A 12,268-nucleotide genomic window follows, 5' to 3' on the forward strand; every position below is an offset into this window, starting at 1 on the left:
ATGATACGTATCAAGTTGGCTTGATGGTGACGGGCGGTGTTTGAAACATAATCCTTTTTACTGCCTGTTTACCGTTGACAATCCAGAAAACTTGATGAATTGTAGATAAAGTTAGTTGCACACCGCCATAGAAATTAATTGGATCGTAGTTTTGATAACTCTTCCGAATAGACTTCTTGTTAAACCATCCGCACCAGTTCGAACAAAGCCTGTTGGAATTCAGATACCTGAATAGGGCCGGTGACTCTATCCGCTTTTTTGTGACGAGTATTAAAAATGAATCGTTTGACGTAGGCTGTAATAAATAAGAGTTTATTATAGGAGGAATAGGATTCGATAAACGGTTGCACTTCTATACAAATGTAGGCTCCGATATGCTTTAAGGATTGCTCTCCTGAAATAAGTTTTGATTTTGGGGACAGAACTGGATTGACTGGCCTGTGCTTCTCTGAAAGATGCAGCCAATGTGGTCCGTTCCACCCAAGAGTGTGATGTTTCAGCTGGGAAGGGGTAAGGCCGCGTGTAGCACAATCTGCCGGGTTTTTTTGCGTAAGAACATGTTTCCACTGCGAGGGCGAACTTGCCTCCAGGATTGCTCCAATACTGTTCGACATAAATGTCTTTCAACGTTTGGGGTCATCGCTGGTCCAATACAGCACTACCATTGCATCCGACCAGTAGTGTACGGATATGGTGTGATGTGATGCTTGAAGTTGATTGATAATCCACTAAGCCAATAGTGTACACAGCACAGCTCCGGATAACTCAACTCTCGGAATTGTTAGCGGCTTAACAGGTGTGACTCGACTGCGGGCGGCTAATAAGTTAACCTGCACGGAACCATCCGTACAACTAGCTTGGAGAAAAGCGCATGCTGCATACGCCATAGATGATCCGTCACTAAACATGTTTAGTTGCAAAGTCGAAACATGCCTTAGATCGAAGAATAACCAACGAGGGATGTGTATCTCTTGAATGTCGGGGAGCTCTTAAATGATCTGTCGCCACCGCTCGGCGAGTTGATCTGGCACGGGGTCGTCCCAATCTAATGATGCGGGAGGCTCATCTTTGCGCTCGATACGAAAACTCCAAACTTCCTTGAACAGGAGTTTTGCAGCGAAGATCACTGGTGCCAGGTATCCCAACGGATCGAATTAGCGTGCTACTGTGGATAGTATAGAACGTTTGGTGAATATAGGATTGAGAGAAAACTTAAGATTAAAGCCAAAACCATTTTTGTTTGGATGCCAATACAACCCTAAAGTTTTAATGGAGTCCTTATTGTGTATCTCAAAAATGCTACTGTTAGAGAGATCTTAGTTGGGATGCTTTCTAAGATATCTGGATGGTTGGATGCCCACTTCTTGAGCTCCATGCCTGCGGATTGCAGAGCTGCGATGAAATCATTGAGACTTTTTAGAGCTCCGTCAATGCTCTCGTGTCCTGTTTGAACATCGTCCACATAGATTTATTTTTTTAAGGACCTGCTCGGCCAGAGGATAGCGTTCGTGCTCGTCGAACGTAATCTAATGTACGACTCGAATCGCCGTGAAAGGTGCCGAGGCAGTGCCAAACGTTACTGTAGTCAAAAAATTTTCCTTAATGAGTCCTTTTTCATCGCGCCAGAAAATTCGCTGATTCTGGGCATCTTCTTCATGCATATCTATGCAGTGATAAATTTTCGCTTTATCGGCCACGAAGACATAATGGAAACGCCAGTTGAGTATAATTCCTCCAAAATCGTTTTGTAGGGCGGGACTCGTGCATAAAATATCATTCAAAGACCTCCCGTTAGACGTTTTGCACGAAGCGTCGTATACGACGCGCATCTTTGTAGTTAAACTGTCGTTTTTGATCACAGAATGATGTGGAACGGTGCACGCAGAGATTGAGAGTTGCCTTCTTACCTCTTTTATCTGCTTTAGATCAAAGTACTCTTGAATAGTGCTGGCATACTGTTGACTAAAATCTGACTGATAATCAAGTTTCCTTTCCAGGGCGTGGTAACGGTTTAATGCGATTTGCCTTGACCGGCCGATCACCTGTGTGGGGTCAAACAACGTTTTTAAAGGCAAACGAACAAGATATTTCCCATTAAGCTGATGGATATGAGTTTGTTGAAAATGGTCTTCACACCATTTTTCCTCTGCGCTGAGTTGTCTTGTCGTGGAAACCTGATCCAATTCGAAAAACCTCTGTACCATGCCAAATTACAACGAATGGAGATTGAAGTCGTCTGGGCTGCTTCAGCTGGTCCAAACTATCCAGCCCAGCCGGGTGTTTTGTGCAATTGGTTCTGCAACCGTCCCTTTGCGTATGTCCGGAAGCATTAATTTCGGGATAATGTCGACACCGATAAGTAGGTCGATGCGACCCGAATTGGGATCTGAAAAGGATAACCCTTGGAGATGTTTACAGGACTTAATATTTACATGTTGATTAGGTAAATGACCTGTTAGTGAACGAAGGATGAAGTACGTAGGCATTAAAATCAGATCCTGAACATGAGACTATGGTGAAGTCGGTGCTGTGCCTGCACTGATTATGCGACGTATTACCAATTTCCGTGATCTCAGCTCGAACAGGATGCCGTTTGAGTCTAAGCGCTTGAACGATGTTTTCCGTGATGAGGGTGCTTCCGAGCCATGATCGATGAGAGCTCGAACTAAAGCTGACTGCCCGGTGGAGTTATTTACGAACCGAACCAGTGCAGTAGCAAGAAGGGTCGTTGAGTTCAGACGGGAGGCAACTGCGCTTAAGAGTTGCGTCGATGGTGAATTTTGGGCAGCGTCTGCGCTCCGACCAAAGTCTGAAGCATGCTGTCGGGACACTCCAGGAGTCAATGAAGAACTGGTGCCGTTGACCACATTTGGAGCAGTTTCGGTTGCTGCTGCATTGACTAAGAGAATGGGAAGAACTAAAGTTTCTGTCCGCCACCTTCACACTCAATATGGTTCACCGGCATATCAAAGTGGCCTGTTGCAAAAACTGCTGCAATCGATTTGGATATCGTTAACTGCGAGAAACGGAAAAACATATTTTCAACCACAACTACAAACAACTATCTGCTGGCGTCACTCGAAAAGCTCAGCTCATACACCGTTTGTCTACGCATTGCCGCATGGATGTTTCGATTCATACACGTCGTTCGGAAATCATCTAAGTTCAAGGGTCCAACCCTAAGTCCGGAAGAATAAGAGCACGCAGCAAGCTGCATAACCTGGAATCTTCAAAACCACTCTTTTCCGGAAGAACTTCAATACCTCAGGAAAAACCAAGTACTTAAAGATCCTCTAAGGTTTCTTTCTCTTTTCGTAGACACCGCTACTGGAAACGAACTCATAAAGGTCGGAGGACGACTCGACTATTCCGATCTTCCTGAGAGTGAGAAGACCCCAACCCTACTTCCCAGCAAATCATCAATGGCAGTTAAATATGTCCGCCACCTTCACACTCGAAGCTTTCATGCCGGACCAAAGGCGTTGTTGGCGCTACTTCGTCTGAAATTCTGGTTCATCAATGCATGGGACTTAGCGTGCCGTATTGTTCAAGCCTGTACCCACTGCATTCGATATCGACCCGTACTACAGCAGCAAGTAATGGGTTAAGTACCCAAGGCAAGATTGGAATCAGTAAGCCCTTCAGCAAATGCGGTGTTGATTTCTGCGGACCTATACACACATATCTCCGAATACGCGGAAAGCCTCCATCAAAAAGCTATCTCGCCGTGTTCGTATGTCTCGTCGTCAAGGCCGAGCATATTCATGTGGTCACAGATTTGTGCACAGAAGCATTTCTGGCGGCTCTGAAGAGATTCTCTGGACATTGCGGTCTCCTCAGAGATATTTGGAGCGACGATCACCAGCCTATTCAGCGTATCCGCAGGACTACTTTACTGAAGGTTCTTACAAAAAATTTTAGTAATTATGATAGAATCCCAGTGAGGCCTGTTACAGATTCGGGCTATGATGCTGGACTAATTATGGATAGCATATCCATGGATGACCCGATTGCGCAAACAATACAAATTTCAATATTTATTTTCAAAATGTCGGTGGTATGCGTACGAAAGCTCAATCCCTTTTCCAGGCAACGTGTCATGGTGATCACGACGTCATCATTTTTGTTGAAACCTGTTCTTTGATAATTAATTCTTCGATACAAATCTTTATCATGTGTTCCGTAAAGATTGAGATTCCGTTAAAACACGATGCTCCAGAGGTGGCGGCGTTTTAATTGCTGTGCGGCGTGGGCTGCGTTGCACTGCTATTCGTCTCCAGAACTAGGATTCTCTGCTCGATCAATTCTGTGTATCTCTCGCTGGTCCTACTAAGACAATTTTCCTGACAGTATCATACAGTTTTGATTTATATAAAGCGCATGTGGACAACATTGCCCACCTATACCAGGAGCTGGAAGATGGCCAGTTTATATGTGTTTTGGGCGACTTCAACCTATCTTCGCTCGTGTGGGATCATGATGTTGAGTCTTCAGCAATGGTTTCCAGTAATTTGCATCTTCCTTACGAAATCTTAGTCATCGACGAGCTTCGTAGTATGAGATTAGTCCAGATTAACCATGTATTTAATAACTTAAATAAGCTTCAAGATCTCATTTTTGTACATCCAGATTTAAGCCTTAAGCGATAATCCTCTAGCCGCGAGTGATGCTCATCACAAGCCCCTATTAATCTGAATTACTTGTTATGTTTTTTCACCAAATAAGTCTCGCTTTCCTCTTACTTATATTAATTCTAGCAGTTTAGACTCTATCCGTAATCATATTTCTATTATTAGATGGGCGGAAGTCCTCTCGCATGCTAATGTGAATACTAGCTATGAACGAATTGTGGCTAAGCAGCTAACTTTTCTCGCTGGTTCGATCATCAGTCCTTACAAACATGGTTTTATGCCTGGACTGTCAAATACCACTAACTTAGCAACGTTAAATCTTTTTTGCATCCACTCGTTTATCAGTCATCATCAAGTTGATGTAGTCTACACCGACTTCCCCAAAGCATTTGACAAAGTTTCCCATAATGCTTTATTGACAAAACTGCAGAAACTGAGATTTATAGAGTAGAGTGCAATGGAGTTTTCTGAAACCCGAATGTGGCAACTTCAGGCCTTCCTCAGGGAAGTGCATTGGGTCCGTTTCTTTTCATCACCTTCATTAATGATTTGAGCTATTGCATAAAAAAATAAATATTTAAATATTAAAATTTAGGTCTGTGAATTCAATCTCCGATAGTGAATTTCTTCAAAATTACCTAGTTAGAGTGGGAAATTGGTGATCTCGTAATAAGTTGCCTCTGAACTTGTCAAAATGTTTCTACGTTAGGTACAGCAAACGATTAATTAATGTCCTCAGCTCGTATTCTATTATTTCCCATATTCTTTCCTTAAGAAATGAACTTAGGAGTTAAGTTTGATACTTAATTTACTTTCATTGGACACATAAATTACATAATTCCAAAGGCATACGCTATGTAGGGGTTTGTAAAACGAAATTCCACGCAATTTAAATATCCGTACACCAAACAAAGCCTATTTTCTTCGTTCATTAGGTCCGGATTGAAATATGCTTCGTTTGTCAGGAGTCCGACTGGTACTACACACATCAACCGTATTGAGCGTGCTCAAAAAAAATTCTTACTTTTTTCCCTTCTTTCTCTAAACTTTAATGACCCGGTTCCCTCTTACTCTGCGAAATGTCGTTTTGTGCACCTTTCTTCCCTACAAGATCGTAGAATAACTAGCGCACTAGATTTTATTTCTGACCTGCTGTCCTCCAAAATAGACTGCCCTGCATTGCTGAGCGGCATACGTTTTTCCGTGCCTGGTAGGTCTTAAGGGACATTTTAACCTTTTTTTATTCCGGCCTACAAATTATGCTTTTAATGAGCCTCTGTGTAGAGCCTTATTCTACAAGAACAAACTTCCATCTCACATGCGCCTGGACCCATGCTCCGCCAGAGAATTAGTTGAGAAAACTTATTACAAATACCTTTCCTCCCTTAGTATTTAGTTTAGTAATAGTTAAGTAGCCAGTTAAAGTACCAACGGTTGGCGAATAAATAATTAATAAATAAATAAATATTTTATGGGATATTTACTGTGACAAAGCGAGCAATTTCATTGGCACCTCCAATTAGTGACAGCAGGTCACTTTTTGACGGCAAGATCACTGCGTTTCATGCTAGAACGTATCGTCAACGACTCTAAAGCCAGCGCATTGAAAGGATTTGAAGCAGTCACGGCATTAAAGCAGTCCTTTTGGCATCGCTGGTCTACAGACTATTTCAATGCACTTCGATCAAGAACTAAATAGACTTCCCCATTGCCAAACGTAGCTGTCGGAACCATGGTGCTTGTTGAGAGCGAAACTGAATTGCTTTTACAGCAGCCCACACCACCAAAGTGAAGGCACAAACGGATAGCGGTAAACTACGATTTTGAAATAAACTTTATTTAAATTTCAGCTTCCGAACCAATGTGTATTACATTCGGTTTTGCGAGGCATGCTTAAAAACTTTGTCTTTTTCCTTCTCTTCTTTCGCTTCTGCCGGTTCTAGGGACGGTTCTTAAAAGGATAAATGAGGTCGATATTTCTTACATCGGTACTTCGAGAATTATCGAGTGCTTATAGATAACATAAGAAATTAAAAATTAAATTTAAATTATGGCGGCAACATTCCCCCTCCTGTAATTGATAGGGGGTAAGTAACCATCTTCTAAGCCGACATCTAAGACCGCAATCTTGGTGACTGGTCGATCCCCATGCTGCGTTTTAATAGTGGCTCGAAGAACTTGTCCGTCTTTGGCGGGGATAGTGCTGGTCACGCGGCTCTTAGGTCATAAATATCTAGGCAAGTTTTCGATAATGACTACGCTTCCGACTGATATAGGAGGGACATCTTTCGAACCATTTTGTCCGTCTAGTAAGTACCGGTGTAAAGTCTTTCACCTAGCATTGCCAAAAGCGATCTCCAAAAAGTTTTACCTCTTTCCAATGACGTCTTAAATTCATCTTCACTTCCTTGATTGGCTTGTACCCATTCGATGAACCCATTAGCAGGTGGTTTGGAGTCAGCGCGGAGTCGTCCTCGGAGTCCAGACTGACGAAAGTTGAAGGACGTGAGTTTATGATGAACTGTGCTTCCATTAAAGCACACCTCATACTTTCGTCGTTGAATGAGTAATTCGGGCAGATGCTTTTTAGGACTGTTTTGGTTGTGCGGACTTGTCTTTCCCAAGCACCGCCCATGTGAGGGGCTCCTGGAGGGTTAAATTACCATTTAATGCCGTCGAACTTGATTGCAATTTTATCGAAGTCGATCTTGATCAGCTCCTCTCGTAATGCCTTCTCCGTGGCCTTTAAAGCCTTTAAACACATCACACAGGAGCTTGTATCGAGGCTGTGAGCGATCTCGAAGTGAACTGCACGCAGGGTTAAGAAGGTAAACAGCGCAACTGATCTCTTCTCTTTGCGTCTTCCAACGTTGACTAGGATAGGCCCAAAAACCTAGCTTTTGGGACCGGGGCCATTTGTGGAGGCTGTGGCATTGCGCAACGAATTTTACATATCGAGTAGGCTTTTCTTACGGATTTCTGCAGTACTCTTAGGCACAGAATATAAAATTTGGATTTTATATCATTTATCACGGTTTCGTGAGCGAGGTGATGATATTTTTCGCGATAGAACCGGGCTAATAAGAATGTTACTCGGCTCTCTGGGGGCAATATTATCGCGTCCATAGTATATCCGACTGCGTTCACTCGAAGTGCGAAGGATTCCGTTGTCGTCCAGATATGCGTTTAATCTAGTCAATTTGATTTTTGCGCTTATTGGTTTTTTACTCATCAATGAATGGATTTCATCCGTGAACTCGAGCTTCTGTGCTTCTTTGTATAGTAGGGTCTGCGCTTCCTTGACGTCAAATTCGGTCACTGCTGACAGCATGTCAGTCCTTTGGCATTTAGCTTGTATAGGCGCCGCCAATCGGAAAAATATTCCACGTCGAGTAAGACTTTATTCGCACTACGAGTTGTGAAGACGTGTCTGCGTAGTTCGGTCGTATCGATCTCCATTGCTCGTGATGGAACTGTTGTCCACTTACTGGGTTCGCTTTTCAAAAACTCTGGTCCGTGAAGCCATGTGTCCACACGAGGGTTTTTGATGACCTTCGTTGCCCCGTCTGCGACGTTGAGCTTTGATGGGATACATCGCCATTGATCCACCCGAGTGGTCTCCAGGACTTCGCCGATTCTGAGCATCACGGATTGTTGAAAGGTGCGAGGATCCATCACCAGCCATTGTAGAACGTAAGTTGACGATTTTGTTTGCTAAGCGTGAGCCCATCACGGCGGCTTGAAGCTCCATGCGCGGAATAGATGGTGGCTTTAGTGACGCCACTTTGCTTTTCGCGGCTATTAGCTCATCTTTTTGTGTTACTCGCAGGTAGCCAGCAGCGGAATAAGCATGCTTGCTAGAGTCCACGAACGTGTGCAGGCCGATTCGGGCTTCAACAGACATCCTTGGGGATTAGAATCCCAGAATATTAAATGTTGCCACTTGAGGCAGCAACAGCTTCCATTGATTCCAGTCCTCCAACAGTGATTCTGGCAGCTCTTGGTCCCAGCTGATGTTTGCTCGCCAGATTTTCTGCAGAAGGATTTTTAATCCAATCGTATGACACGACAGTAGGCCCAAGGGGTCGAAAATCGACATGAGAACCTGAAGGACTTATCTTTTCGTTGGGACTGCAGGATCGGTAAGGACGTCTCGCTTAAGTCTTGAGAATCTGCAAACAAACTTAAATACATCTTAATGTGGGTCCCAATACATACCTTAAACCTTTTCTGTAGCGCCAAACTGCACTGGCTCCCGTTTTTTGGCGTCTCCATCGTTCTTAAGATACGAGAGAACTGTACTGGAATTTGACGCCCAGTTTCGAGTTTGGAATCCGCCTCTGGAAAATACCTCTATTACTTGGCTGGATATTTCGATGGCTTTCTGTTCATCACTCATACTGTCGATGAAGTCGTCGACATAGTGCGCACGCTGAATCGCATCCAAGGCTAACGGGAATTGCTGCTGGTGGACTTCTGCATTTTTGTCGCGCACGTTGTGGGCTATAAATGGTGCACAACTGATACCAAAGGTCATGGTACGCTTGAAGTAAGTTTTTATATTATTTCGGTTGACATCATACCAAAGAAAGCGCTGAGAATGCATGTCTTCGTGGAACATGTTGATCCTATGAAACATTTCGGCGATGTCGCCGCTTACGGCAAACCAGCCTTTTCTTTCCAGGCTTATTCGGATTTAGGGCTATAAATATGGGTTAATACTAAGTGCGAGTTTCTTCTTTCTTCGCCTCCTCGTCAGATAGTTGCTTGGCGTATCCTTAGGCAAGAAGATTTTTGATTTGGTCGTCGATTTGTGTAAACAGATCCAATTCGCTCAGAATTCTGGTTCTCATGCATTGTAGGCGCTTTAGAGCTGTAGTGCGACTCTCATGAAGATTTTGAAGATCATTCCGCCAAAGAAGCCCAACTTCGTATTTGCCACATTTGTTTTGGCAAGTCTGCTCTAGGGTTTTGACTGCTCGTTTGTCGCTTGAAAGCAGTTTTTTAGTCGAAATTGACTCAAGGTTGAATTGTTCTTCGACTTCAACGTGACGAGATACATGACGGTTTGAGTTTGATGATCCCTGGATAGTCTACCCTAACATGCACTTTGATGCTATTGGGTCGTTCCATTTGCCTTCGCGGATCCTGCGAGGAACGGCTATTTTCCAATTATTTGATTCCAATTAATAACATTGGCTGCGTGGAGAAGGTCTCTAATGGCAGGTCCTTTAGACAGCTGTACTTACTGAGCAACTCATTCATATCGACGGTTTGTTTTGGGAGTGCAATGTTTTTGACAGTCTGAACGTTGTTGAGCCAGTAACGTTTTTCTGACCCTGAGATTTGGATTAATGCTCGCACGGAAGTATTTTCAAACCGAGATGTTTCTCCAGTCCATTGTAAACAAATCGATGATCGATTGTCAAAAATTGAAGCGTCTATTAGGTTCACAGATGATCCTTCATCCAGGAAAGCGAAAACTTAGATTTTTTTGTCATCATAATGAGAGTTACAGGTACGATTCGGAAACCAGTTCCCTTCTACATCGTCTTGGTGTGTGCTTACATGTCTTTGATTTCTCGTTTCGTTGGCTACATTTTGAACATTTTCCGAGCGGAGTAGAGGGTGATGCTTTCTTGTACAACCGTTTACTCCGCCATTCTTTGGTCGACAGTTGTTTCGATGAACCTTCAAGCATCGAAAGCAGGCCTTTCCGGCTTTAGCGACTTGCCATCTTTGTCCTACGGCGCTGGATCTAAATTGTTCGCATTGTGTTATCTAATGATTTGTGGATTTGCATGCTATGCACTTCGGTTTAGCCTGTTGCAGGCTCGAACTGGCTGCGCATCTATTATAGGTATTCACAGAACTTGTCCTGTGAGAAAACGGTGTCACGTCAGTCGACGCCGCCTGCGCTATTTCGTAGAGCCAGTCGCTAAAAGCTTTAATGGGAGGGACCGATTCGTCGCGGGTGTACATCGCCCAGTTTAGTTTGTTGCTACTTGGAAGATTGTCTACAAGCTCCTTGACTAACATTGGGTTGCTTAAGTGCGGTGTTAGGCTGCATGCTTCGATCGTTGCGCAAATGTTGCGTACTGCGAGCGCGTACTCTATTATGGATTCCAATTTTTCTTTGGGTGGCGCAAGCTTCCTCACCTTGTCGATCATCCTCTCCAGGATGTGCTCGGGTCTGCCGAAGAACATTTTTAGCGTGCTCATTACTTCCGGAACTAGGCTAGGAAGTATAAGCTTATCCTTCACCATTTCTCGTGCCCTGCCTTTTAGGCACTTTTGCAGACGGAGCATGTTTTCAACATTGGAGAACCTTGCTGCGGAAGTACTGTGCTCGAATGTACTGATAAACATTGGCCACTACACAGGATCCCCGCTGAACGAAGGAAGCTCCTTGGGTATAGCTTGTCTTGCGGCGATTTGGGAACTGGACGGTGATGCGGGCGTCGCCTGAAACAGCCCGTCTGTCGATACGTTTAGCGTATTCATTTGCAGAAAAATTTTATACTTTTCCTCGATAAATCCCTCTTTTTTCTTTCAGCATATCGAGCATTCGCTTGTTTTTGTTCGCGGTAGAATTATCATCGGGAATAATGTTTTCGTCACTGTTTTTATACATATCGATGAGGTCGTCCACTAGCTGCTCGACCTTATTTTGATTTACGGGTAATATGTTGGAGTTGTCGAACTGATTTGGAGGCGGTGATCGTAGTATCCTTCCAGTTGGGTTTTCGGAGCAACCTCCAGCAAGGCACAGATCGCAATTCCAATCGTTGTTCTCGACGTCGTCGTCGACGCCTGCGCAGCTAAAGTGGTACCAACTGTCATAACTGTCGCATTGGACCCAGCTTTCCTCTGTTCCTGTCGCTTTTTCCCTGCACTATTCTACACACTTCTTTGCTCATCTCTGTAAACTTTTTAAGGCTATGTAAACTTGGCGTATGGCAGAATTCTAGTTGTGCGCGTAATTTCTGGGGCTTTGTTGGTTCCGTTTACATGTTACGTTTTTCTCACCTAACGTTCAAGAAAGGGATGCGATCGCTACTTCACAATATTATGGCTAATTGGAAGTTCGTCGCTTCGTAATTGTACAGTTAGAACGACAGCCACGCGTGTACAAAGTTTTTAAGAATGTTGAGAGCGAAACTGAAATGCTTTTACAGCAGCCCACACCACCAAATTGAAGGCACAGACGGATAGCGGTAAAGTACGATGTTGAAATAAACTTTATTTAAATTTCAGGTTTCGAATCAATGTGTATTACATTCGGCGTTGCGGAGCACGCTTAAAAACTTTGTCTTTTTCCTTCTCTTCTTTCGCTTCTGCCTGATCTAGGGATTGTTCTTAAAAGGATAAATGAGGTTGATATTTCTTATATCGGTACCTCGAGAATTATCGAGTGCTTATATATAACAAAAGAAATTAAAAATTAAATTTTAATTATGGCCCCCTAAGCACAGAAGAATGGGTTGTGTTCACGTCAAAAGGGCGTTTAATTTCAGGAGGCAGTGTCGAGCGGCAGTTTTATCCAGATGTCTACATCTCGCGCGCTCGCACTGCCGTCCGCTCTCCATCTCCATCTCTCCCCTAAGTCTCCGCTCTGCTCTGGAGCGCTTAAGTTA

Source organism: Drosophila subpulchrella, unplaced genomic scaffold (assembly GCF_014743375.2).
Source record: "Drosophila subpulchrella strain 33 F10 #4 breed RU33 unplaced genomic scaffold, RU_Dsub_v1.1 Primary Assembly Seq43, whole genome shotgun sequence".
In the NCBI taxonomy this organism is placed as follows: Eukaryota; Metazoa; Arthropoda; class Insecta; order Diptera; family Drosophilidae; genus Drosophila; species Drosophila subpulchrella.